Raw genomic sequence first — 26104 nt, forward strand, 5'->3', positions numbered from 1 at the left:
AAAACATTAACAAATATTAAAACATTAAACATTAAAATAAAGAATTATCTTGGCCGGCGGTGGTGGCGATTAGGTGCCAGCCGGAGAAACTCTTTGATGGCCTTCTCGGCCTCCGCTTCCGTCGGCGCCTGGAGGACCGGGTTCCTCATTACTGCTGCTGTAATAAAATCGTTGGATTTGAATTATTATCATACTATTTATTTTGTTTTATCTAGTCTTCTCAGTTTTCTATAGAGGTAAAATGGTATAGAATGGTTTCTGCACAGCAAGTGAATAAGAGACTGGTTTAACTTTAACTTTAATTCTGGATTCGCTTCTAGTGAATGTTAAAAATGTTAAAAACGTAACGTTTTAACCAAGGACCCTTTCAGTGTTCGGGCTGGTAAGTTGATATACCCCGAAACAAATGATCCGCTGAAATATAGACGTTTCTTTCGCCATGCAAAGTCTATGTGAAAAGACTTTTTGGGCCATGGGGTGCAGTACCACCATTATCCGCTAAGCCCATGGTGGCTTTTAGACTCGGCGCTCTTCTTGGAGGCTTGGCCAGACCACATCAAGATGTTGGGTCTGGGAACTCTCCATTGACAGGGCTCAATCCGAGGGGCGGGATAAACGGTTGTCTTTCAAACTCCCTCTGCATGCAATAGGATAGCGCTACAACCAGGCTGATCCTGCAAGAGATCATAAAGTAGTATTCACTCAGTTAAATTGCAGAAATCTACCACAAACATTCATAAAAAACAACTGTTCAAAAAAAAAAAAAAAAAAAAAAAAAAAAATATATATATATATATATATATATATATATATATATACATACACACACACCCACAAAAATGTCTCCGGTAAGTAAAAACCTTAACCATCATTTAATGGCCTATCAAAAGACTACAACATTTTTTGTGAAATCAGAGATCTTTCTTACTGTGCATGCATTTTTTTTTTTCCATATTTAGCTTTGCGTTCCCCCATGTCCACACCAAGGCCCAGTATTGACAGCTAGAAACTTTGTATTATGAAATAAGACATCCAAGGGATGCATATAATTCTCCCTTTCTCTGCGTGAAGTAATGTAAACAAAAAATAAGTATACGCAAATTACACACCTCTCCAAGTATGATGAGAATGTCATTTTTCTCCCTGAACAGGATCGGCAACAGCAGGATTGCAGCTCTGAAATCAATCCCTGAAAAACAAGTACAAAAATAAAAGAAAGTGCATTAGGTGAATGTACAGTGTATTTTGGTTGGTTAGGCCTTATCTTGTCTGAAGACAAATAGAAAAGAAATTAAGCTTAAATGGCTCCACAACACTAGGGGTGACCACGGCTGATCAGTGAGTCACTTACCAGGGACATCTTCGGTGAGGGCAGCCTCTCTTTCCTCCAAAGCCAGATCTGCAAGGGGAGATTTCCTTTGAGTCAGTCTAAGCACTGTGGGTACTAGGATCTTAAAGCCATCTTAAAATCTTCGGCAGATATTCATTCTGCAACACAGCACAAACAACAAACAGGAAACATGTCACAACATTATCATAGGATTTTAAAATTAAATTTCAAAGAGAGCCTTTAGTAATTTAATATGAACTCCAACACAAATATAGGGAAATAAAACATGTAGACAAACCCTGCATGGACTCTTACAATAAAACAATAGTCTTAAAATGTATGGCAAATTAACCATACTATAACAATACTGTTACAGTAAAAGTCCTGCAGTGTAAATGTTACTTAAGCAAAAGTCTGTAAGTATTATCAGGATAATGTAGTTAAACATTAAAACATGTTAGAAAGTGTAAAGGATCCAACCAGTTGTGTGTTTAATGGACTAATCATCTCAGTTTACTTTAGAATCAAACATCAGATTTTATAAACTACATGATTGATTCCACTGTAGCCTTCTCTGAATGTACCGGGACAGGCTCAACGGTTAGTGTCACGGTTTCTTTCCACTGCTGTACAAATCGGTTGAATTTGGCTTGCTTCTTAAACGATTCTTCAAAGAGGTATGAAACCATCCTCTCAGTCAATCCATAGTCCACTGCTTCTCCGTCAACTTCATTATCTAACGTACAATACAGAAAAGAAAAACAGCAATGTTAACCACCACTGTGGTAACAGCATAATGTAACGTTACACATTTAAAAAGCACATTATGCAATCACGCTTCTCTATCATCCTCCGTTTGGTCCGGACCTAATATCCATATAAAAACACAAAGTAGGGTGCCCAGATAGCTCAGTTGGTAGAGCGGGCGCCCATATATATATATAGAGGTTTACTCCTCGACACAGCGGCCGTGGGTTTGACTCCGACGTGCGGCCCTTTGCTGCATGTCATTCCCTTTCATGTCTTCAGCAGTCCTGTCTATTGAAGGCCTAAAATGCCCAAAAAATAATCTTTAAAAAACAAATAAAAAAGTATTTAGGCGTACCTCATTAGAGACGCTGGAAAAGTGTCTCTCTCTCACACACACACACACACACACACACACACACACACACTATATTAATATAACGTAACGTTAGGCCTATCTTACTTTTTTTATTAATGATAATAATCGGGTTATTTTGAAAACAGCAGCTAGCTAGCTAACGTTAAATGTTAAGCTTAGCTAGCTACTCGAAAGGGAGGTTAACCGTTGGTTAACCGTTGGTCGGTTCTGTCAGTTAATGTTAACGTGACTGGTGTTGTGACTTGACTTTAGTCTTTGTAGGCTTATTAACGTTAACATTACATGGTTTTACGAAAATGTTCTAAGACAGTTTGACGACAAAATAAAGAATAAATCATCATTTCAAACCCTCACTGGCTACCGATAGTCACATTCCGCCCAAATGGCTTTGCTTTACCATTAACATATATTTCAGAACAAAAGACTTTTAGGCGGCAAAGACGCTTTTTATCGTTCTCCTCTGACGCAGTCCAGCTAACGTTTTATAGCTAGCGTTAACGTAAGTCAGAAGAAAAGACTTTTCGGCGGCAAAAACGCTTTTTTTCTCCTCTGACGCAGTAGTTTTACAGCTAACGTTAATGTTAGCTAGCTATCTCGATGGTGAACTGTAGCTAAGTACCGTTAGCTAGCTAAGTACCATGTCGTAACATGTAGAATGGCAATATGGGACATAATACTGCTAATTTTTTAACTAACTAACCTGTTAACGTTAATAATGGGAATCATCAATGTCGAGTGTAGCTAGCTAATGTTGACAGAGTATGAACTTGGCTAGTGCTAACGGTAAAGTTAACTTCCAACTTTGAATATTAACACCACAAACACAGATTAAAAATGCACATAATTTACCTTTGAATTTACTTCGCTCCTCTTCAGTGACCTTTATTCCAAAACGAAGTAAGCCCGTGATTATATCCTCCGTTGCTAAATGTCCAAGCGCCATCCTCCAGACTTTGATCGACACTGACGGAGACTGACAGTTGGATCACTGTCGATTCACTCATGTATCCTTCCGCGCTGAAGTATTTATGCTTCCACCGATTCGAGCTCTCGTTAGCATGTAGCTAGATCCTTTCAATAGAACACAACTTAAAGCGTTAACAATTATTTGTCTGTTTCATTCTAATATAAATAGGGTAAAGGGTTTGAAAATTAAATTCTTCAATAGGCTACTGTTTGTGAATATAAATATAAATACCTACTCCTCATTAACATGATTAAAAATGATTCAAAGGGACACTTCACCAAAAAAACATTCTGATTTATTTTTGCCATTGTCTACTACGTGAAGACATATGGCTACTCAAAGATAATTTACACAAGTTCAGATTATTATAGAAAATAGCACACTAACACATTAAAAGTTGCTGGGCAGAATTCAGATTCACTGTCCATCACATCAACAGTGTGTGTAGTAAAGATGTCCAGACGCTCATTAAACGATGCTTCCAAATGACACGTGAACAACTGAGGAACTTTTAATACATCGTTCCGACATAGTTAATACGTCGCTGCGATGTATAGATTGCGATCATAATAAGACCTCCAGACGCTCAATAAACGATGCTTCATTATTCTTCTTTATGACCCGCGATCAATTGCAGACGAAGCGATCAATTGCATACGTCGTGCCGTAGTCGTCGTCGGCCGTATCCTTTAAACAGAAAATATTCAGGGAAAGAATCGGTTTTAAAAATTGTCGCAAAAAATTATCACAATGCATACAAATTTTTTTCTCCCAGCCCTATATTCCTGCCCTTCTGTCAGTTTCATTTTGGATCTATAATATTCTCAAAACTATAAATGGAGGGGGTTATTAAAAATTACAGAACCGAAAGAGTCGTTAATGGGGTTCGGTAGATGCAAGTGAATGAAACACATCCGTCCCCCTGTTAAAAATGAACTAATAGCCTCCTGAGTACACTATTGGCGGTACAGTATAAACAGACAACATTTAGGTGAATCATTGGTAAAAGAACTTATGAAAAAGTCACAATTCTAGGGAAAAGATTCGTTTTAAAAATCACGATGCATAAGTGAATTGTTTTCATTTTTTTCCCACCCCTAATAATCAGTAGTACGTGGTATTAATCTCTATCTTGAACTTGCTGAGAAATATTTACGCCACAGCGGCTCTGCTACCAGTCCTCTGGGTGTCTTTAGTCAGCCTGCGTGGTTCCTGTTCCACCCAGCCTCTCTGTTTTCACACACACACACACACACACACACACACACACACACACACACACACACACACACACACACACACACACACACACATACTAACTGCGGTTTAGACTAGGTGAGTAAATTGTTTTCTATTCTTGAGGTATTTATCAAGTGCGGTGCCGTCCGTTGGACCAATGGCTTCCTTAATGGATCTGATTAATGACAGCTTATTAACAAAAGCTCTGTTGTTCAGGCCCTGAGGGCTCGGTGTAATTCTAGAGCTCAGCGCCGATATAATGGCCTATTTTAGGAGCTCTGTGATTAAGCGCCATTAAGCGGCAAGCAAAGCCAGGCTTTGGACAACTTCAATGGCAGCAAATGTAAACGCAAGCGTGTCCCCAGAGTCCCTCCATCCCTCTCTGTCTGTCTTATTCCGTCTCTCTGTCTGTCTGTCTGCCTCTGTTATTGAAACGGAGAGCTGTATTTATATTGAGTTTGGGGAAAGATTCTCAGGGGGGCAAAATGTATCTAAATTTTGTGCAAACAGTAAAGACATATCACGTCACTAGCCATTGGCAAAATGGGAAATCCATGTTGTAGAGGGAGTATCGGAAAGCCTGCTCCCACTCTGGGAAATTATGAGGCCGAATTAATCGGTCCATGCATCTCTGGGTCTGTACGTCATTTTGTACAGTACATGTTAGGATGAAGAAGTGGAGTTCAGGCGCTACGCCAGACTGCATCCCCAGACAGAAACTGCAATAACTCCGGTCCCTGCCATCAGCATGCTAATGGCTAACCTGGTTAAATTTTTTTTCCCTACCTGAATTCTAATCTGGTTAGCCTAAGTCCGGACCACACAGTCAGTTCCAACAGAGAAAGGCTTTCTGTTGATAAAACAACTAAACGACATATGCACATATGCAGTTAATACTACTCCTATTACTACTACTACTACTACTACTACTACTAATAATAATAATAATAATGTGGGCACATTTACCACTCTAAATTCTGAATAGTTTTGAAACAATGGGTACTTGATTTCAGACAACATTCAATTTTATTTATAGTGTCAAATCATAACAGAAACAGCTTCTCATTTGATCGGCTGAAATGATGACTACCACATTCTATGAGCTGCAGCTATCTAATTAACCCTCTGAGGTCGAAGGGTATTTTCACATATCTTCTTAAATTGACCTGTTTATGGTATTTGTATATAACTTTGCATGTTTCATATCAAAATGTTCACAACAAACTCAGTTTTACGTACAGTGGTGCCCAAATCTGTCCCAGAGCAACGTGTGAAGAGATAATTTGGCGCTGAAGTTGACACGTTGATGTTGGCTTTTTGAAACTTAGCTTTATGATTTGGTTGAAAATACCCTCTCGGGCTGACTTTATAATGTTTCAAGAGGCCTGGCCAAGGGTCTTATATGCATTTGATGGCTAACATATTATGCTAAAGCTATGTTAGGCAAAAAGTGACATGGAAATAAAGAAACTTGTATTGCAGTGTAGAGCTAGTTAGTCCTGGTATTATATATATATATATATATATATATATATATATATATATATATATATATATATATATATATATATATATATAAGTACTGTATTAGGAATAATTTAAGACTAAGACAGTTATTTCAGTCGTACAACTCACAACTTACATACCTTGGACAAGCAAGACAAAGGTGTGCTTTATTTTTAACATGTTTCTAACTAAGATTAAAGATGAATCGATTAGTTGTCAACTATTAAACTATTTTGATAATTGGTTTGAGTAATTATTTTATGAAAAAAAGTAACAAATTCTCTGATTCCAGCTCCTTAAATGTGAATATGTTCTAGTTTCTTCTCTCCTCTGTGACAGTAAACTGAATATCTTTGAGTTGTGGACAAAACAAGACATTTGAGGACTACATCTCGGGCTTTTGGGAAACACTGATCCACATTTTTCACCATTTTATAGATCAAACAACTTATCCATTAATCCAGAAAATAATCGCCAAATGAATCGCCAATGAAAAGAATTGTTAGTTGCAGCCCTATAAGAGAGAAAATGCTTTCAGGAAGAGGACTAACTAATGTGTTTGGGGAATGTAAACTTCTCTGGGATAATAGGTTTGGTTGCTTGAGAGTAACATTTCCACAAATCCAAGAGCAAGACAGAGCCTTGCATAACATCCAGGAGTCTTCACTCACTTCTTCAATGTGTCTTGCTTGCTGTCGCTTTCTTTATACTTTTAATTTGAAGCTGAAAATGTGATTTCATGTCCAGACCACATCTTCTGAACGGGGCTTTGTCAATAAAGCATGCACCATCCGTGGTGTTGTACATGTTTTTGTGTCTCTTATGAAGCTGCTTTCTCAACAGGAAGACTCATCACCCTTCCTGCTGTTTTCACTGTCCACCCCCCTCTCTCGCTCCCCCCCATCTCTATCCCACCCTTTATCTCTCCCCAGACCCTGGCGTTCTCCCCTGGCTCCTCTGGGGAGGGCGGTAATAATTATTATGTAAATAAATACGCCTGCTGTAATCACATTCGTGCCACTGATCCAATTAGAGAGCTGATAGCAGGCGGCTGATTGTGTGGACTGGCGGCTGATGGCCAGGGCCTGTGTGTCTGTCTGACTGCCCGGCCAAGGTAGCTGGGGGAGCAGGCATTAGCGCGCTAGCAGACTGGCGTAATGAAAGCCGTTTGGTGCCGCACTGTATGCAGTCATGTACTCTAAATAATGCTCTTTGACCAGGACCCTGCATGTCTGCCAGCCTGGCAGTCTGCTCTCTGGGTTTTCTGTCACAGTGTGTGTGTGTGTGTGTGTGTGTGTGTGTGTGTGTGTGTGTGTGTGTGTTGCTCTGTATTTGTGCTATCATGATCCCTGGCTCTGGATCACTTTCACCATACATCAGCTTATCACCAATTACTGCCTTGTTGTGATTCTCATCAGCTTAATGATGCTCCACTGAGACCATCATCGTCAGGGCTCTATCAGCCTCACCCTTCGCCCTCCATCTATACTCGGCTCACTGCCGCTCGTCAGTTTACAGTTTTCTTAGAGAGTGAATAATGTGCTTTTTATGACGTCTTTTTGGTGTTCCTTTTGTTTATCACACATACAGGTTTGCTCTAGAGCCAATAACTTCCGGGTAGAAAACCCCCCTACATCACAGCAGACGTTACAACGTGTGATTACAGGAATGTCTGTAGTAAAATCCTACATATTTGTGAATTCAGTTACATTTAATGAACCAAAAAAGTCTGAAACCACTGCCTTGTTCAAGGCTACAGCGGCGCACAGAGCTCTAGAGAGCCAGGGGGGATGAGAGCAGGCGGGCGGTGTCAGATCTGTGCAGAGCACCGTACCGACCGTATGATAATGACATCTTAAACACAAGATTCACTCACAATGGATTCTGTGAGATGAAAAATACTTTCAAAAATACAAAAATACACAGAGCTAAATGATTGTAGCCCCACCGAGGGGGAAAAGTCACGCCACTAACCCCCATGTGTGCAACAAATCTCTCCGCAGTGTCCCTCTCCGCCGTGCCATGTTGTAATTTCAGATGGATTTTAAATTGACTGTCAGTGTTTCTATCGTTCATCAAATTGCTCTGAAAGTGATCCCTTCGGTATCATTTGTTGTTGTTGTGGTGTGGACTCCACCATCTACTTGAGTTAGAACGATATTTAAAACTATATATTTATAGTTATCGTTGTAGTTATCGTTCTTGGTGTGGACGGCCCTTAAGAGCCTTTTATCCATTTGTTTGCCTTTGTGTTTATTTTGATTCATTTGATATGCTTTTTTGTATGCTGGGTCACCTGTAGCCTGGCTCCGCCCTCCTACGTACATCCGCTCAATTTTCATTTTCCTTCAGTACTACGTCTGGGTTTGCGGTATATTTGCAGGTTTTCTCCGGCCAAATCTTTACCGGTCCAATCAGCGAACAGAGGGAGTGTCTGAGAACGATGACGTTGAGGTTGTGCGCTAGTTTGAGTTGTAGTTCCGTAATGGCGGCGGAGAAAGATGCGAGTGAAGCCATTCGGTCCGTTGTGGCATCGCTGCCGAATATCCAGTAGTTAAAGCCCGAGCAAGAACAATCTTTGCTGAGTTTTGTTGGTGGCCATGATGTTGTGGCCCTCCTCCCCACGGGGTTCGGGAAAAGTTCGATTTTCCAGTTCGCTCCGTTAGTGGTGAAGGAGTTGGCTAAGGCGAACGCTAGCGATGCTAAGCCAACGTCACGACCAAACGTTAGCGATTGGTTATGGCAGATCCAGAGTGGCTCTGGGCAGATCCAATAGTTTTAAACTATAACAGAGTACCCGCCTTCAAGGAAGTTAACACTTGTCAATGGAGAGTGGCCAAACTCTCTGTACTAATGAAATGTACCAGAGTCTGGTAGGACCAGGCTAGGTCACATGTAAGGGGAATGCATTAATGCGGGAAAGCTAATTCCAGGAAAGCGTACAGTGTTTGACCGTGATCATGGTGTCTGCAGCTAGCGGTAACTAAATGTGTTTAACCTAACTAATCCTGTTGTGTGATTAATGATGTCCCTGGATGCAAGAACTGATCTGTAAGCAATAAATGAAACAACATAAAGCAAAGTAAGTAAACACCTAGACATTGTTTGTGCGTTACGCAGCTGATGTCTACAGCCCCACGTTCGCCAACATTCAGCGCCTATAGTGAGTTATTGGAAAGCCACTTTAGAGACCTTTGGAAACGTTTGACGCAGACACCCGTGTTCGCTCACGATATGTCCTTCCCTGACTGCTCATGCCCCTGTAACCTTACCCTTTTTCAGTAGAAAACAAACGACATCAGCCTTGACTACCAGTGGTTAATTCAACATGGATAACAGCAAATTGTGACTGCAGCAATTTCTTACCTTGTTGTCGATGCTAGCAGCTGTTGTGAAATTATGTTTGCAGTTTATAATGCTACTACTGCCTACATGCACAGGAGGCAAGCTGTTATTTGAGCGATTTGTGACAATTCTCGTATCCAGCGGTGTAATCAGTAGGGCTGTAAATCACACGTTTTATCACAACACGATATTCTATTGATTCTTTGGACAAACGATACAATATTTACTGATATCACAAAGTCTGCCACAATACGATTTTGATTCAATTCAGGGGCCTGCGACCAATACGAGACGATATATAACCCCCTTTAACACAATCAGTCCCATTTATATACACTTACAAAAAGCAACTAAAATATGATTTGACAATTTCATTTCAAAGCACTTCCAGACATTTAAATAAAAAACAAACTACTCTTTTAAATAAAAGAATAAATATAAAGTGTGAATTTCAAAATAAAGGCGCATCTTAAAGATCACTACGTATATTGATATTTTCACTTTGTATCGGTAATAATAATTGATTAGTTGAGTATTGAATCGGTATATCAATCCAGATAGATGTATTGTTACACCCCTAGTTATCAGCCCTACTGGCACGTGCATGCCCAGTGCACATGAATGGTTTGTTATATGCGTTTTCAGGCGTGTGCGTGAATGGAGACTAGTTCTGAAACGGTGCTAAAACGCTCATGGGGAGGGATATCCTCTTTGTTTTCTATCGGCACTTTAAAATGAAGGTGTAGTAGTTTGGATGTATAGCCTTGGTTTTGTCAAAGATGCTAGCAAAGCAACACCTTATGGAAAATAAGCACAACAGAAATGTCTGACAGGTCTCACCACTGTGGTTAATAGAGCTGTGACAATTCCAAATTTTGCTGGACAATTAATTGTCTCAGAAATAAATGCGATTAACAATTTAATTTAGTTGTCCCTTCAGTCAAATTTATTTATATATATATATTTATTTAAGTATTACTTTTTTAAACAAATTAAAGTTTTGAATGAATTCCAGGATATGCCTTTTGGTTATATCACTGTTATGTGACCCAGATAATGTTATAAGTACACAGCCTATGAAGTACGCTTCTTTATTATCATAAAACATTATATCTAACTGTATCCCCCCTTGTCATTTTTGTTGCTATGAACCTGTATAGGGTCAAGTGCCAACAACTAGCATCGCTTTAGCTTAACAGTCTGACTAATAATTAGTTATATAATTACAATTTGGCACATCTAAACAAAATCAACAATTACCATCAACAGACTTAGCCCGAAGGACCTTAACTAATGTTTGCAATTAATTGTAGTTAAACAAAGAAACTGCGATTATGTAAAAATATTGACAATTAGACAATTATGTAATAATTGTTAGTGGTTAACTATAAATCTTAAATGGCTCAAAATGACAACAGTAATAAACAAGTTTGCCGATATTCCCATATCTCTGCAGCTCAGATCAACTGCCAGTTGTCTACCTGGAGATTGATATGTGTTGTCGATGCGATCACTTTGATCCGTCCATAAGAACCATTGTTGTTCTTTGGGTTGTAAAGGCTGTGTTTTTCCATCCCTGTCCAAAATATGTAGTTTTAAGTTTCCCTTGTGGTGCATGGTTTACTCCACATAATGCCCTGTAGAGCAGATAAAATGTTCTGATTTGACAGAGCTTTTATTTTTTCTAATTTTGGATTTGCTTCAAGAGCCTTTGCAAATCATCGCATCAGTCAGTGTTTTTCTTCTTTTTTTGGGGGGGTTGAGTGCAGAAGAGAAGTAGAATCTGGGCAGGAAAAAAATAGGCAAGTGGTCTGAATATGATAACTCTTTACTTTAACGGATACCACAATCCGGGATCGTCTATGTGAAATATGTCAGTTTTGTGGCAGTATCATCGCGCTGCCAACCGTAGCCCATACTTTCCAAGGGTGTGGGCACATGCGAGTGGTTAAAGGAGGGGGGGGCATTAGTTCTAACCTCACCATTTGCCCAGGGGCCATACTCCCACCACCATGTGTCGGCTGAGTAGACTACTGTTAATGTTGGGAAGTAATGTATGGGTCCCAGTGCTAACTCCCTGCCTTTTACATCTCAATCAGGTCACTCTAGTTTATTTATATATTGTCAGGGGGGCAGCGGGGAGGGAGCACGGGGGCTAAGAGATGAATGTGGCAGTTTTTTTTTCTCCCTCTCTCTCTATTTAGTTAGCAAAAAGCTTTTATAATGAATTTGAAAGGCGGCACAGATCCAAGCGTTTGAAATTCCCAGAGCACTGCTAAGTGAAAGACTGAGTGGGGGGGGGGGGGCAAGAGAGAAAGAGAAGCCGAAAAAAACAAAATGCATTAACTCCCAAAATGTGGAATGGATTAAAAACAAAATTAATACATCTTCATTTTTTCCCATGCTGTTTTCTTTCCTCTATTCTTCATTAGTATTTCCTTCTCTGCCTCTCTCTCTCTCTCTCTCTCTCCCCTCCATCCCTCCCTCCCTCCCTCCTCCGGCTGCCCTCTCTACATTTTGCTCTTACCCAGTTGGTCGCACGCTATTAAACAAACAGTCCTAATATTTTGAGCTGGCTGGCAGTTTGAATTTCATCTTGCCGACGCATCTTGTTTCTCTCAAGCCCTGACTGTTTTGACATGCGCCCCGATTAAATTATAAACAAGCAGGCCTCCTGATGGTGATGCTGGAGCCACTAATTTCCCTAATTGTTTGCAGTTGTCTGGGAGGCGAGGCTCGGAGGCCCGGGCCTGATCCCAGTGACTGGCACGGCCTAGTTAAAGGAAAGGGAGGGAGGGACGGAGGAGTAAGGGGAAGTAGAAAGGGAGGGAGGGAGGAGAGGAAACGAATTCGGAGCGAGGAGATAGAACAGGTAAAAGAGAAAAGTAGGAAATAAGAGTGGAGGTGTAATTAGGACTTCCTCGGTTGGTTTACTCACCCATTAGTGACCAAAGTGGTCCGACCTGCAGTGACCTGGTGAGCAGTGGTGGGAGAAGGCCTCAGATCATTTTTACTTAAGTAGAAGTACAAATCATTTAAACAGGCTGTTACAAATGAAAGTACTGTATTCAAAAAGTAAAAGTACGACCGATTATCGGGCCGCATTTTTGGCAGTTTGCAGATAATCTGTATCAGCATTTTATTTGCCTGATAACCGATAAAGTTAATGAATTAAAAAGTGCTCTACTTTGGCTCAGCTCCAGCTCTGTGTCTGTCCCTTCACTTTCACTCACCACTGAGTCTGACTTAATGTCCCGCCCACAACACTATCTGACTCTCTTACTGGCTATTATGTTGAAAGTTTCTCATTTATTAAATAATTGCTTAAAGTATTTAAACAAAGTTTTGTGTTGGCAGACTAATCTCATGAAGTGGCATATGTATGACATGCCAATTCGTATGCCATTATTGGCGTGTTATCAAGATGCATACTCACTTTTAAGCGTGTTTATCAACGCCGTTTGGCCTCCATTGACTTACATTACCTTGCGATTGCGCGTGAATTAGTAGTATAAAAGGGCGAAAATCCACGTAGGGAGGTTGGTCGGGGTGGAAGATGGGTAAAACACAGGACTTTCACCCAGGAGAGCGGGGATCGTGTCCTGCATGTCACGTTTCCTTCATGTCCCGCGTGTGATGTTTCCTTTCCACGTTTATTCTTTTCCTAAACCCAACCCGCGTGTCACGTTTCCTAAACCCAACCGTAGCCTCGCGATAACACGCCATGTGGCTTTAGAAAGTGCCACGTGGCGTGTATGTTTACGCTGTGACGTTGCAGACTGCCGTCCGCTGTATACGCCGTAGACATACACACGCATAGCTCAAAATGCGTACAGATAACACGCCACTTGGCTTTAGGAAAGTGGCGTGTATGTTTACGCGAAGTCATGATGTCACGTTGGTGTTGGAGTTTGTAACATTCCAAAATCTTAATTTTGACTTAAAGATTTTCATTTTCATTGTAAATGCATATCGTTCCAAATATCGGTTATCGGTTTCATTAACTACTAATAATCGCTATCGGCCTTAAAAAAACAGTATCAGTCGATCCCTAAAAAGTACAGAAGTATCAGCAAAAGGTACTCAAAGTATCAAAAATAAAAGTGTGTATTTCAGAGAAAAATGGTTCCTGTGAGTGTTGTATTATTGAATATTATAATATTAGTTATAGTTATATTATATGTTAGTAGATGAGGTGTACTACTGTACTTCCCTACTAATACTACTTTTTGTACAGGTAGGTACTATAGTCGGGTCCCCTCCAAAGGGTCACACAATACATCTGGGGGGTCCTGAGAAAAGGTATGTGTTAGGAAAGAACAACAAAAATCTGCTCCACAAATTCATATTATTTTAGACATTCCTCTAACTTTAGCTTTTTTGGGAAATATATATTGTTTAGTATGTTATTATTATAATTAATTATTATTAAATTAAGCACTTTTAAGGAGACTTGGGACTTTTAACAACTCATAGACATCTAAAACATGACAATGCATTGTATTTTATAAATCATAATCAATGTTTTCAATGTAAAACCTTAATCTGAAAAAGTTACTAGTAGTTAGGACTGCACAATATGAGGAAAATATGCGATAACGTTGAAAATCCCGCTAATTACTGCTAAAATACAAAAAACTGATTGTTGATTTTAAAACAAATGAAAGGAAATAATTTCTAACATTCTTTTATTGAACATTGAATTGAACGTAAAATGCACCACTAAAAAACTGATGACAGTTACATTTTAAAGTGCAGTTTTCTACTGATATTTACTTTCATTTAACACAAAAAATCTCAGTGTCTTTGGCGATATGTAGCAGCCTCGTGCAATGTGTTTATTCACCAGTTGATATTGCAATGACGATACAAAACACAACATATGGTGCAGCCCTACTAGTAGTAAGAGTAAAAGTGCAATATTTGTGTATGTAGTAAAGCAGAAGTATAAAGTTGCAGAGCATAGAAATACTCAAGTTAAGTACCACAAAATGGTCCTTTGAGTAAACGTACTTTCCACCACTGCTGGCGATGTAATGGCAGCATGTTGGCCCATAATGAGGCCAGGATAAATTTGGCAAATAATAAAAAACACATCAGTCCTCTGTTTCTCTTTGTCACTGCTCATTTATTTCACCCGTTCACCTCCAGCTCGTATCCAGTGTCACATGTGGCGGAGTTCCAGCAGTCACTGATCACAACACATCACTCCAGCCCATGATATCATCTGGCCTTCCAGTCGGCAGTCGTTTCCAGATCTCCGGTGGGGCGGCCGACTCAAACAAGGCCGCTGTGTGACACAATGACTCACTCACATGCTGCGAAAGAGTAAGGAAAAAAAAGGGGGCATTGTCTCAAATATGCAGCCGTTGGAAGCGTCTTGCTTCTCACTGGTATGCCCTGTTTGGTTTTATTCCTGGGCTTGTAATCATCCCAGTACAATGACTAAAGGTTAACATTGGAAAACACACAAACATTCGTGGATTGTTTGTGTGTATGTATGTGTGTGTTTGTGTGTGTGTGTGTGTGTGTGGATGAAAGACTTCTGAGAGGAGCTGTGAATGTTATCCACACTGGCATCGACAGACAAGCATCGTTACCTGGCAGACAGGGGTGCAGTCATATCGCCTGCTGTCATCACCCAATCACTTGTGTCGTGTGTGTGTGTGGGTGGGTGTGTGCGGGTGTGTGTGCGGGTGTGTGTGCGCACGCGCCCAATGAAGGCTAATTTAGCGTGACAGTGGAAATGGCTGGTATTGTTGCTGAGCAGGTGAGCTAATACACCTTTCTTACAGGGAGGTGAGACCTGAGGGAGAACACGTACACAAAAAACAAACTTCTGCGTTTGATGCAGAGTGAAGAAAAAGAAATTGGCTTTATGGTACAAATGTGACTGGAGACAGGTTACAGATTTCTTGATTTTCTTTTGGAAGGCAGTGTTGGTTGGTGCTGACTGAAAAATCTCAACATCTATTGGAAGGATTGCTGTGACATGTTGTGCAGACGTTCATGTTCCCAAGAGGATGAATCCCACTGATATTTCTGATCCCCTGCCTTTTCTTCTGGTGCAACAATGAGGTTGATGTTTGTGGTTTAGAGTGCAATATCTTGACAATGTTTGGATGGATTCCCATAAAATTTGCTACGGATATTCAAACTCCCAAAAGAATAAATTCTAAGGACTTTAAGGGACATTTTGTCTAGCGCCACCAGCAGGTCAAAGTCTTCTCTTATTCAGTGAAATATCTCAACATCTGCTCAGTGGATTGGCTTCAAAGTTTTTTACCGACATTAGTGTTTCCCTTAAAACTTGTGATCCCATGAGTTTTCCTTTTTTTGGTATTCATTGAAATATGTATTGAAAACAATTGGGTGAATTACCCTAAAATGGGTCTCAGACATTCATGTCCCCCCTCAGGATCAATTGTGATTAGTTTGGTGAACTTTTCATCAAATCAAAATTTTCAGTTTGTACAATACTTTGGTTCAGTTCAGCCCTCCAAAAGAACTCAGACCTATTAGTTAGCATTTTTGCGCATATGTAAACACTCTGCGTTGTAGTTCTTTTACCTGTGCGTTGTGAACCTAACACGTTTCAGGTCCGTTTTGCCTTTTGTCGATGTATTTTAGCCCTGAGGCCCCATCAGAGCTGAAGTGCACCAGAAAGACATCTGAGTACTCTCTTAAGTCAACTGACAACGTGAAGGCGACCTTTTCTGTTGGTCCACTTTTTGGTCCACTTTCAGAGGACTAAGTTTGGGTCGTTTAAAGAGAGGACTATAATTAGTCTTGTTTGATCAGGACATATATCCTTTTCTATTCACTTCTCTTTGCTTGTGTCTCTTTCTTTTCTCTTTCCCCCCATCGCAGAGAGAGAGAGAGAGAGAGAGAGAGAGAGAGAGAGAGAGAGAGTGTGTGTGTGTGTGTGTGTGTGTGTGTGTGTGTGTGTGTGTGTTTTGCTCTGTCAGCTGTTTAGCTATTTCAAGGAGCCCGTTATGTGACAGCTTGTGGTGATGAATATTGAATACACTGTGTGCCCATGTTAATTTCTGTGTTTGTGTGTGTGTGTGTGTGTGTGTGTGTGTGTGTGTGTGTGTGTGTGTTGCTTCGGTGAAATATGTGATTAGATCTGAATGATGATTTCTTGGGGAGGAAATGCATGCAATGCACTGTAGAAGCTGCATGCTCATCTTGATTTTTGGTTTATACACACACACACACACACACACACACACACACACACACACACACACACACACAGCTGCATTAGTTCACACACTACGCTCATTACTTATTTTCACAGTGGTAAATATTTGAATGATTCTTGTTTATCTTTGTTCTGAATGAATAGCAGGGAACCAGAGGTGGAGGGACATGAGGTTCTGCCAATTTTACAGAATGATCGTTTGGGAATATTAAGATAAACAGACAGAGAGAATAAGTGACAGATGTCCGTTCAACCAGGACATGCTGCTCAATAGGCTACTGATGCAGTTAATGCCTAATTGAGAATTCACCACTGACGATCGCAAATGCTGAAACGAGAAGTTACTGACTGACAGCACGCTGCGGCCCGGCACGTTTTGGCCACTTAATGTGAAGACGTGAAATTATAAGGACAGGTTTGAGATGTGAGGATGACTCAGGAGCCTTAAAATGTGCAAAGTTTACTTTTGAAAAAATATTAATTTCAGCTGCTAGTACACCTTTTTGACATTGTCACTGTAGGAAAAAGCCAGTCTGTTCTCATGAACCATTCATATATATATATATATATAGCCTATGAAAAGTAAAGCACTGTTATTCGTATGTATTCCAGTTATTTATTGCTGTATGGAGCATACAGCACATTGACTGCCGCTGTATAAGAGCGCTCTGGTCTGCGTAGAGAGAAGGTCTAGTAGTCGCTTTTTGGTGCCTAAACTTAACTGTCGTCGACGCATGACGCTCACTTTTTGTAGGCTAAACTCAACTCCCCCGGCCACTGAAAGGACCATCATCTTGCGGTGCTCTGAACCCGGCTCACAGTCACCTTTTGTCGGCTAAACTCAACTAGCAACAGCCGCTGATACGACCGGTGCTCTGTAGCCGGCGTGACGTGACCAGCTGGCTGTCGCCTTATTTCATATTATAAGAATTGGTGTGAATATGTTTTCGTACGATATTGTACAAACCCGTTTATGAGTGTGTTGGAAAAGCACAGGTGTAAATAATGAATGAAATGATGGGGTCCTGGTATTGTTGCATTTTGGATCACTGCCACACTGTCATGGTTTATTGGGACACTTGGAGACATGCAAAAAGTCCAAACGTCTGTTGAGGAAAAAAGCCAATGAAATTGATATTATGTGCTGACCAACAGGACACAGTGTCAACAGGAGGGCTCATACAGTGCAGTGTCAAATGGACATTTACCCCCTGGTGTTTTAATTTAAGTAGTTTATTGGTTTCCAGTACAGCAAAAGGTGGGACAGAATGAAGAAAAAGGGGCAAACTAGTACCAATTTGTATACAACCAATGCAACTTAGATCTAATGAGACCATTTTTGTTTTTACCAAAATAACTTTGACTGAATAATCTCTGCCAACTCTGTCAAATACAACACGGTCAACTTCACCACAGACTGTATGGGTTGTAGCTGCAGCAGTAGTGGGCCAATCACACATCACAATGAATCAAAGAACACTTGCGGTGATTGGCTGCGAGCAAAATCATACAAGTGGTCATTTTTTACTAGGTATGGGTACAAAAAGAATTGAATGCAGGTATCGTTTGTCGATACTACTTGGTGCTGGGTTTTTTCAGTAGGTACCTTAAAGTCGAGTACCAATACCAAGCCCTACGAGCTAGTCTCTGTGTCTCTCTGCTGTTTAGTGTTGAGCCGGTAGTGTAAAGTGGGTCTGTAGAGGTTTCTAAATGACTTTGATTGAGGTTTGTTCATTAGCATCAGTCTCTGCTCACCTGGGGCCCTATCTTGCACCCGGTGCAGCGCAGCATAAAGCCCGAAGCAAGTGTCTTTGCTAGTTTAAGACCGACGCAGTTGTCAATTTCCTGTCCAGCGCCCGCGTCGTTTAAATAGCAAATGCACCTGCGCCCATCTGTGCACCCATGGGCGTACTGGTCTTACAGGGAGGTGTGTTCAGGTGCATTCTTGGCGTATTGCTATCTTGAGGCAGCGGGAAGTGATCGCGCCATTGACCAACAAAAACCTGGTCTAAAGTCATTAACGCAGCATTTCATTGTTATTTTAACAGAGCATCAGTAAAATGCACCTAGGCTCGTGCACGGAGCGCGCACACTATGCTTGTTACACACACAGGGACGCGCAGCAGCACACACACATGCAAAAGATCAAAAATAAAAATATTGCAATGTGAAATAGTATTATGATATGATCTGCTCGCGCGCTATCACTTCACACATGAGCAGATCAGTTTCTTCTCCTGAAAATCTCTCCTTCCTGCTTAGCCAATCCTCCATCATAATAGCAATGCGCCAAGGTACAAACGCGCCTGGCTTTTAAAGTGAATGGGAGATGACCCTCTGATTGGTTTATTGCATATTACGCCCAAAACCCACCTATGATTAATGAAGACACTAAGTACAACCCTTTTGAACCATGCGCCCGGCGCACGGACCCTTTTTTCCGCTATTAAACTAGCAAAAGTGAATTCGTACACGCCCTAAACGCACCTGCGTCAGGTGCTTCATGCCGTACGCACTCTCACATTTCCAGACCTTCCTCCACAGCGCTGTGGAGGGTCTGGCTAGTGAAAGACGTAGAAAAACGTGCTCTGGTTTATTGTCATTTCTTTTAGGCAATCACAATCATGAATCACAAATGCAAAATAGCCTCTCGAAAAAACTTGTTTTGGTGGAACATGTGTACGTTCAAACGTAGTTTTAGTCGTGCAGCAGAAAACTCAGATTGGACAGATAGTCTAGCTAGCTGTCTGGATTTACCCTGCAGAGATCTGAGGAGCAGTTAACCATAGTCCTCAGAAATCCACCAGAGTTTAGAACGCCAACACGAAGAAAGAGGAAGGTGACGGACATCAGGCCAAAAATGAGGAACATCTGAAGGATCTTCCAGCGGCACCGGAGCAATCCAATAAATGAATCGTCGTCCATATAGACTACTGCTCATCAGATCTTCTTTGCTATTTTCATCACTACCTCAGTCCGGCAGTTGTTCCAGTTTCTCTGTCAGGAAGCATCAGCGCTGGGCGAAGTGGGGGCCGGCGCCCAGGGACAGCCCCGGGCGGCTCTGTCCTACACACACCTGGCTTCCTTTGCTCACCCAGAGCGTCGGACCTCCACCGCACCCAGACTGAGCTGTCCCCGGGGGGACTGAAGGCTGATCTTAAGGCCCCTGAGGTTCCTCTGTCTGAACCGATCAATCAGATCTGACACCTTCCACGGATGACGCAGTCGCACCAAGATCATTCAGCAACAAGATGCATTTTTCCATCAGAATTATAGCAGTTGTTATAACCTTTTTAATGGCGAATTTTCTTTCACTTGAACTAAATCATCCTCATTAGCAGAACATGGTGCTCCAAACAAGATGTTCCTCTTTCAGGGTCTTTCATATGAAATTGTTTAGGAAACCATGATGAATCACTTTTGCTTTAATAATGAATACATGTAGTTTAGCCAAACAGCCAAATGTGAGAACTGATTTACTAGGATAGGTTTATTTACGCTGGTAAAGACCCAACGACCACAAACCGAAAACTCAGAGACTTCTTCCCCAGGTGACTCCTTAAACTAATATTATCTTCATCCTTGCTTCGATGCGGCTCTGCTGGAACAATTCTCTCTCTCTGTGTGTGTGTGTGTGTGTGTGTGTGTGTGTGTGTGTGTGTGTGTGTGTGTGTGTGTGTGTGTGTGTGCGCGCGCATGCACGCATATCCAAGACTTTGGTTTAAAGTGTTTGAGTAAATCCTTTGATGGATGAAATCATTACATTTGCCCTCATGTATATTTCATGTCCCAGTCCAGATTAGTTATTCCAGGGTTTAGAGAAATGCTGAGTGCGATTTATTTTTAATCACAGCAGCTGTTTGCCTTCTCATATTGAAAATCTCGCCTGACAAAGACCCAGATTGGATGAGACAAATCTGACCCAATGCGACCCACGCCATTTTTAATGCACACAGCATTCGACATTTTGCAGATGAAACCTCCCGTGTTTGAGTTTTTCTGCAGTTTCTGTGCTTCATACCAAATGAATCCACTCTCTCAAACACACATGTCCAATCAAACAAACACAACTGCGGTTTCCAGTCGCTCCGTCTCCCAAAGCAACATCTGAAAGTATTCTGATCAACTTGAAATGTCACAACCGCGTTCGCAGTGGGTCCGATGAAAGGCTTTGTTAATCTTGCTGTAACATTTGGCTAATTGAATGTCTGCTGTTGTTTACTGTTAGTTTCCATGTTGCCCCTCGAGTGACTACCAGTGCTGCCTTCTGTTTCTTCGGTGCATTAGCGTTGACGTACAGCGCTGCCGTGCCACGAGCCCAACAGCTGCCCCGCCACTCTGCGGCTCCATGGCAAACTTCCCACGGGACATCGCTCCGTGAAAGCTCACGGCTCACCCCTTTACTCTTCTCACATCTGCAACAGGACATTATTGGGTTACTTGTGGTGAACTCTGACAAAACGGTTCACGATGAAAATGTGAATGTGTCATACAGTATGTAGAAAAAAAGCGAGAAAAAAAAAGGTTGAAAAAAGTGACGGAAACGTCGAAAAAAGACAAACATTCAAAAAAAGTGACAACATTTTTTTTTTAAAGCGGCAAAAAGTTGAGGAAAAAAATGACAAACGTTGAAAGAGCAGCGAAAACATTGAAATTAAATACAAGAAAGTGATAACAACATTGAAAAAAGCGACACAAGCAACAAAAAAGTCGAAGGAAGCGACAAAAAGGTTGATAAAGTGACAGAAACGTCGAAAGAAAAGACAAACATTTATAAACAGACAAAAAAGTGCCAGAAACATTGAAAAAAGTGACACAACAAGCGACAAAAAAGTCGAGAACAAAGTGCATACTTGCCTTTTTCATACCTGAATATCAGGTAATGTGTACGTTCTTGACTCTCTGAGTCTATCCACACAGCGGGAGGCCACAGGTGTGTGAGCCCACTCCGCAGGGAGCCTCCCCTCTGACGCTGCATTGTGGGTAATAATAGTTAGCAGCAACAGCTGTGCTCCCCCCCTCCCCCCTTCACCTCTAATGTTCTCTAATCATCCATCTATCAGGCCTAATACCCTGCAGTGGTGCCCTCACAGCTGTCGGAGGGGCCATGGGTATGGAGACACCTGTCAATCTCTCTCCCTCCCTCCCTCACACACACACACACACACACACACACACACACACACACACACACACACACAGAAACCGAAGCCAAAAAACTCAACCAAAAAATGACAATTTGATTACATTCTCAGAGAGGAAACACACAATTCGAACATCCCACTTTCACATGCTTTATGTATCAAGCTGATACCAGTTGAGACATGTCTTTACGTTGCGTGGCTGTAGGGGTTGTGCATCGGGAGAAAATTAGGCAATTGTGTGATTTTTGTCATAAAGCCACAAAGTACAAAGAGGGAGGAAAAAAACAACAAACAGCACGTTTGCACGGTTGCTTTCTGTTTTCTACCGACAGACAGTCAGATATGACGGCTCTGCTAGACTTTCCAAATGTTATTAGACAAAATGTATCAAATTCTGATCATACAAAGATTAATTACACTCTCAAAAACACATTCACAGTTTTACAGTCACTCCTTTTCCAGTGATTGTGTACTGTAAAAAAAGCTTTTTTGGGGCCCCGGGATAGCTCAGTTGGTAGAGCGGGCGCCCATATATAGAGGTTTACTCCTCGACGCAGTGGGCCAGGTTCGACTCTGACCTGTGGCACTTTGCTGCATGTCATTCCCCTTCTGTTTCCCCCTTCATGTCTTTAGCTGTCCTGTCAAATTAAGGCGTAAAAATGCCCAAAAATATCTTTAAAAGAAAAAGCTATTTGGGCCAGTGTGCGTTACGAGCTGCTGCTGGAAGTTGTATTACTGAGTGCAGCCACAACGCTACAGGCAACACCTTGTCACTTCTATTTTTGTGCTTAAACCTTAACAAATCATAAACCTGCCATTACTGATTTTTGTTGTCCACAAGCTGTAAACATAACAATGCCACATCAGCACCTTTTAAGTGGATATGATGAACTTTAGCAAACAGTTGCCTATTTATACGTACAGAACAACACTATCAGTCATTTAGAGTTGTGTGTATGGCCACCTGGTCAATGTAAATCCAATATTCACTCTGCTGTTTGCTGTGTTTTGGTCTGCACTTCCTGAGGGAAATATCTGACTCTTTAGCTGCTAAATGCTCCGGTATGTTCTAGTACAGTGTGAGAGCGGAGCGAGGCCGGAAAACCAAAACAATGAGCATAAAGATGCTATAAAGCTCCGTAGAGCTGAGGCAAACTGCAGAGTCACTGTGGGTTCATCACTACAAGCGACCCCCTATTTTACCTAACCACTACTGTAGTCATTTGATCCATCGATAATAGACTCTAACCATAACAGTGTCAGATCTGAAACCGGTTTTATTTGTGCAACAGTGATTTGTGACAAAATGATGCCGTCCTGCCTAAAGGGCGGTCGGATCAGAAAACGCTTACATGTGTTGTTCGGGAGGGCAGTGACTTTGTTCTTTCATTTGGAGGACTTGTTGCACCAATTACTGTTACATTCACTGTGGATTTACCTCATTAAGATTTGTCCCAAAATACAGTAAATATAGAAATATGTGGGAACTACGGCTGTCAATGGACTACATTTTGTAATTGCAGTTAATCGCACGAGTGTCCTAGTTAACTTTCTGTTCTTTCTTTCAATCATTTCATTTTGTATTTCAATTTTAAACAGGTTACACGCCCAGTGTTACATTTAAAAAAATAAATTAAGAATGGTATGTAACAAATAAGGGTGCTCCGATCAGGATTTTTGGGGCCGATCACCGATCACCGATTGCTGTGAGCCGTGTCGACCGATGCCGATGACCGATCACCGGGTCTATTTGAAACCTTCTATTTATCATGTCATATTTATCATATATTAATTTTAATATTCTTAACAACAATGCATAAGTATTAAAATTAACAGAAGATAATGTATTGTGAATTGTCAACGGTCTACTTTTATTGACAGGAAACATTCCACTTCCTCTGTTAGAAACACACCTTAAACAGCTTAGAGCTTAACATAGAGCTAAAGCCTTAATCAGAATAAATTACTAAACAACTGTCAGTGTGTCTTTAGTGTGTTCTGAGCAGGGTGGGGCCACTTACATTGTTTACCAGCCACTTTTTCCAGAATTCAAATTTATAAAAGAGAGTGCACTATCATATTTTGAATTGCTTTATTAAATTATGTTTTATTATTAATACATATTTTATTAAAATAATGTATTTATTATGTGTCAGTAGCTTGTTGATCTTTACATTGTAAGTTAATTTCATATCCTGGCCTGGGACACACATTCATACGGTTTGATAAAGGACTTATTGGACTTTAACTTATCATTGATTTTACAATAACTAGTGTAGCTCATGGATGTATTAAGTGTAGCTGTCCTCAATTTAGGTCATCCTGTACGTCTCGTCTCCGGTTTTTCCTGCATCCACCGTGTGTGTGTGTGTGTGTGTGTGTGTGTGTGTGTGTGTGTGTGTGTGTGTGTGTGTGTCGTCAGTCGCGGGGTAGAACTGAGCAGCAGAGAGCCAACAGATTTAAAACGGCAGCAGCTTTCAAGCGACTTAAACATCGTTACAGTCTACATTGACGTTAAAATGTAAACAGGTTGGCAGGACGGTCTGAAATGTTGTGCACGGTCTTTCGCTGTACGTTTGGTCAATGCGCCACTTGTTTGAAAAGTACCTTCTCTTTTTCTTTACTTCGCCCTCAACAGCTTGTACGTCCATAGCTACTGCTGACTCCGCGGCGGGCCTCTTAACACCGGGGATATGTCGCCACATTTTTTAACAGATAATTTTCCTTTCGTCTGTACCTCAGCTAGCTAGCTAGCTAGCTAGTTACACGGCGGCGTCCCGGACTAGCGCTGAAAACTAGCTACTCGACTGGTCAAAGCCCCGGCTGTGAACGGTTTCATTTCCTGTAAGTTCTTCACAATAAAAGTCCTCCGTTATTTTCGTATTTGAATGTTTTTATTATGAAGCAGCAAAATCCGGAAATGTTAGGGATTCATTAGCAGTAACGTAACGTGATTCCTATAAGCATTGTGCATTGTTACTTAGCAACAGCATTCTTTGACAAAATCTGGTTGGTGTGTAACTTAGCTGCGTATAGAACATTTTCTCACGAGTAGTGCGTCATCTGATCGGCCTATCTGATCGGCCTTTATGGAGACCACCGATCAAACTATTTAAAGCCTTTATCGGCCGATAACGATCGGTTCCCGATCAATCGGAGCACCCTTAGTAACAAAGCAACTTAACTCAGACAACGGTTGACCATACAAACAATCAGGCTGACAGACAAGTAACAGCAACAAAAGCAAACAAAAAAGGGGGGACATCAACACAAACGTGAATTATCATCTTCCGTTTTTACAACTACAATAACAGTGAGATGTTACATGTTGACTTTACTCCTTGGGGATCACTTGGATCCAAAAGTTGCAAAACCTTTAAGGCCACGTCCACACGTACCAACACGATCTTTTTTTTTCCCCGTCTTCCCTGGCATTGTTTCAAGAATATTAGCGTCCAAACGGATCCATTTGTAAATGACTCAACACGTGACTTCATATGCCAGGCCTATAGGTGGCTTGCGCGCTGTATACAAACAGACACTAGAAGAAGAAACCAAACACAAGAAGAAGCCCTTTTTTGCTCAGAGTGGTGGCACAGGAGCATCATATTTTGCCCTAGTAACCCTAATAGGCTCAATATCTTCTCCAGCAGGAACACAAGCATGTAGTCCGCCGTTGTTGTTGTTATGAGACGTCGTCGCGGGATAAGAGGTCGAAGGCTAGAGGTCGAGGGGTGTGGCGATGACGTCATCGATACGCAAGTTTTTAATGCTCAAGTGGTATTTGAGACTGGACGTTCTCCGTTTGTAACTCAATTCACATCGACAGTACATGCAAATGACTTTAGTCTTGTGGAGAGAACCGTGTGGAAGGGCTTTGAAACTCAACTTGCCGTTCAAAGTACCCCTTTCTTGATCCATTTCTGCTCAAGGAGGTTTGGTTCTGCTAGCCATCCACTCCCGTTCACGGATGTATTATAAGTCTCGCTCCCGTTCCGCCGTCTCGTCTCCGCTGCACGCCTCTGCATCGTGACCTACAGCAGATGAAGCTTCATTTGCCTTCAAAATAATTTTTTTTTTTTAATCCTTTACAAAGTGAGGTCAAAGTAGCGGTCCCCCTGAGATTTCCCAGAAGCCATCACCCAGGCGGATGCTCAGATCACAGCATCTCCGAGAACCACAGGCCTCTGGGTGGTCTCGCCACGTCTAACCATGCAGACCTGACTCGCGTCCAACTACT

The 26104-nt window shown here is 41.3% G+C and overlaps 2 long non-coding RNA genes across 2 annotated transcripts in view; one reads left to right on the top strand and one right to left on the bottom strand.

Moving 5' to 3' along the window:
• Positions 1 to 623: 623 nt before the first annotated feature.
• Positions 624 to 1506, bottom strand: LOC116047101. Its single transcript, XR_004104370.1, has 3 exons — positions 1352 to 1506; positions 1110 to 1189; positions 624 to 674 (listed from the first exon to the last, which is right to left on the bottom strand). It is a non-coding gene; the product is annotated as an uncharacterized LOC116047101 (long non-coding RNA).
• A 12033-nt stretch (positions 1507 to 13539) lies between these two features.
• The window catches only part of LOC116046552, a 15033-nt gene continuing 2468 nt past the window's right edge, over positions 13540 to 26104 (top strand). Inside the window, exons 1-3 of the long non-coding RNA XR_004104242.2 lie at positions 13540 to 13550; positions 16503 to 16505; positions 19494 to 19498. This is a non-coding gene — a long non-coding RNA (uncharacterized LOC116046552). The remainder of the gene's footprint in view (positions 13551 to 16502; positions 16506 to 19493; positions 19499 to 26104) is intronic.

Source organism: Sander lucioperca, chromosome 8 (genome assembly GCF_008315115.2).
Source record: "Sander lucioperca isolate FBNREF2018 chromosome 8, SLUC_FBN_1.2, whole genome shotgun sequence".
Lineage (NCBI taxonomy): Eukaryota > Metazoa > Chordata > Actinopteri > Perciformes > Percidae > Sander > Sander lucioperca.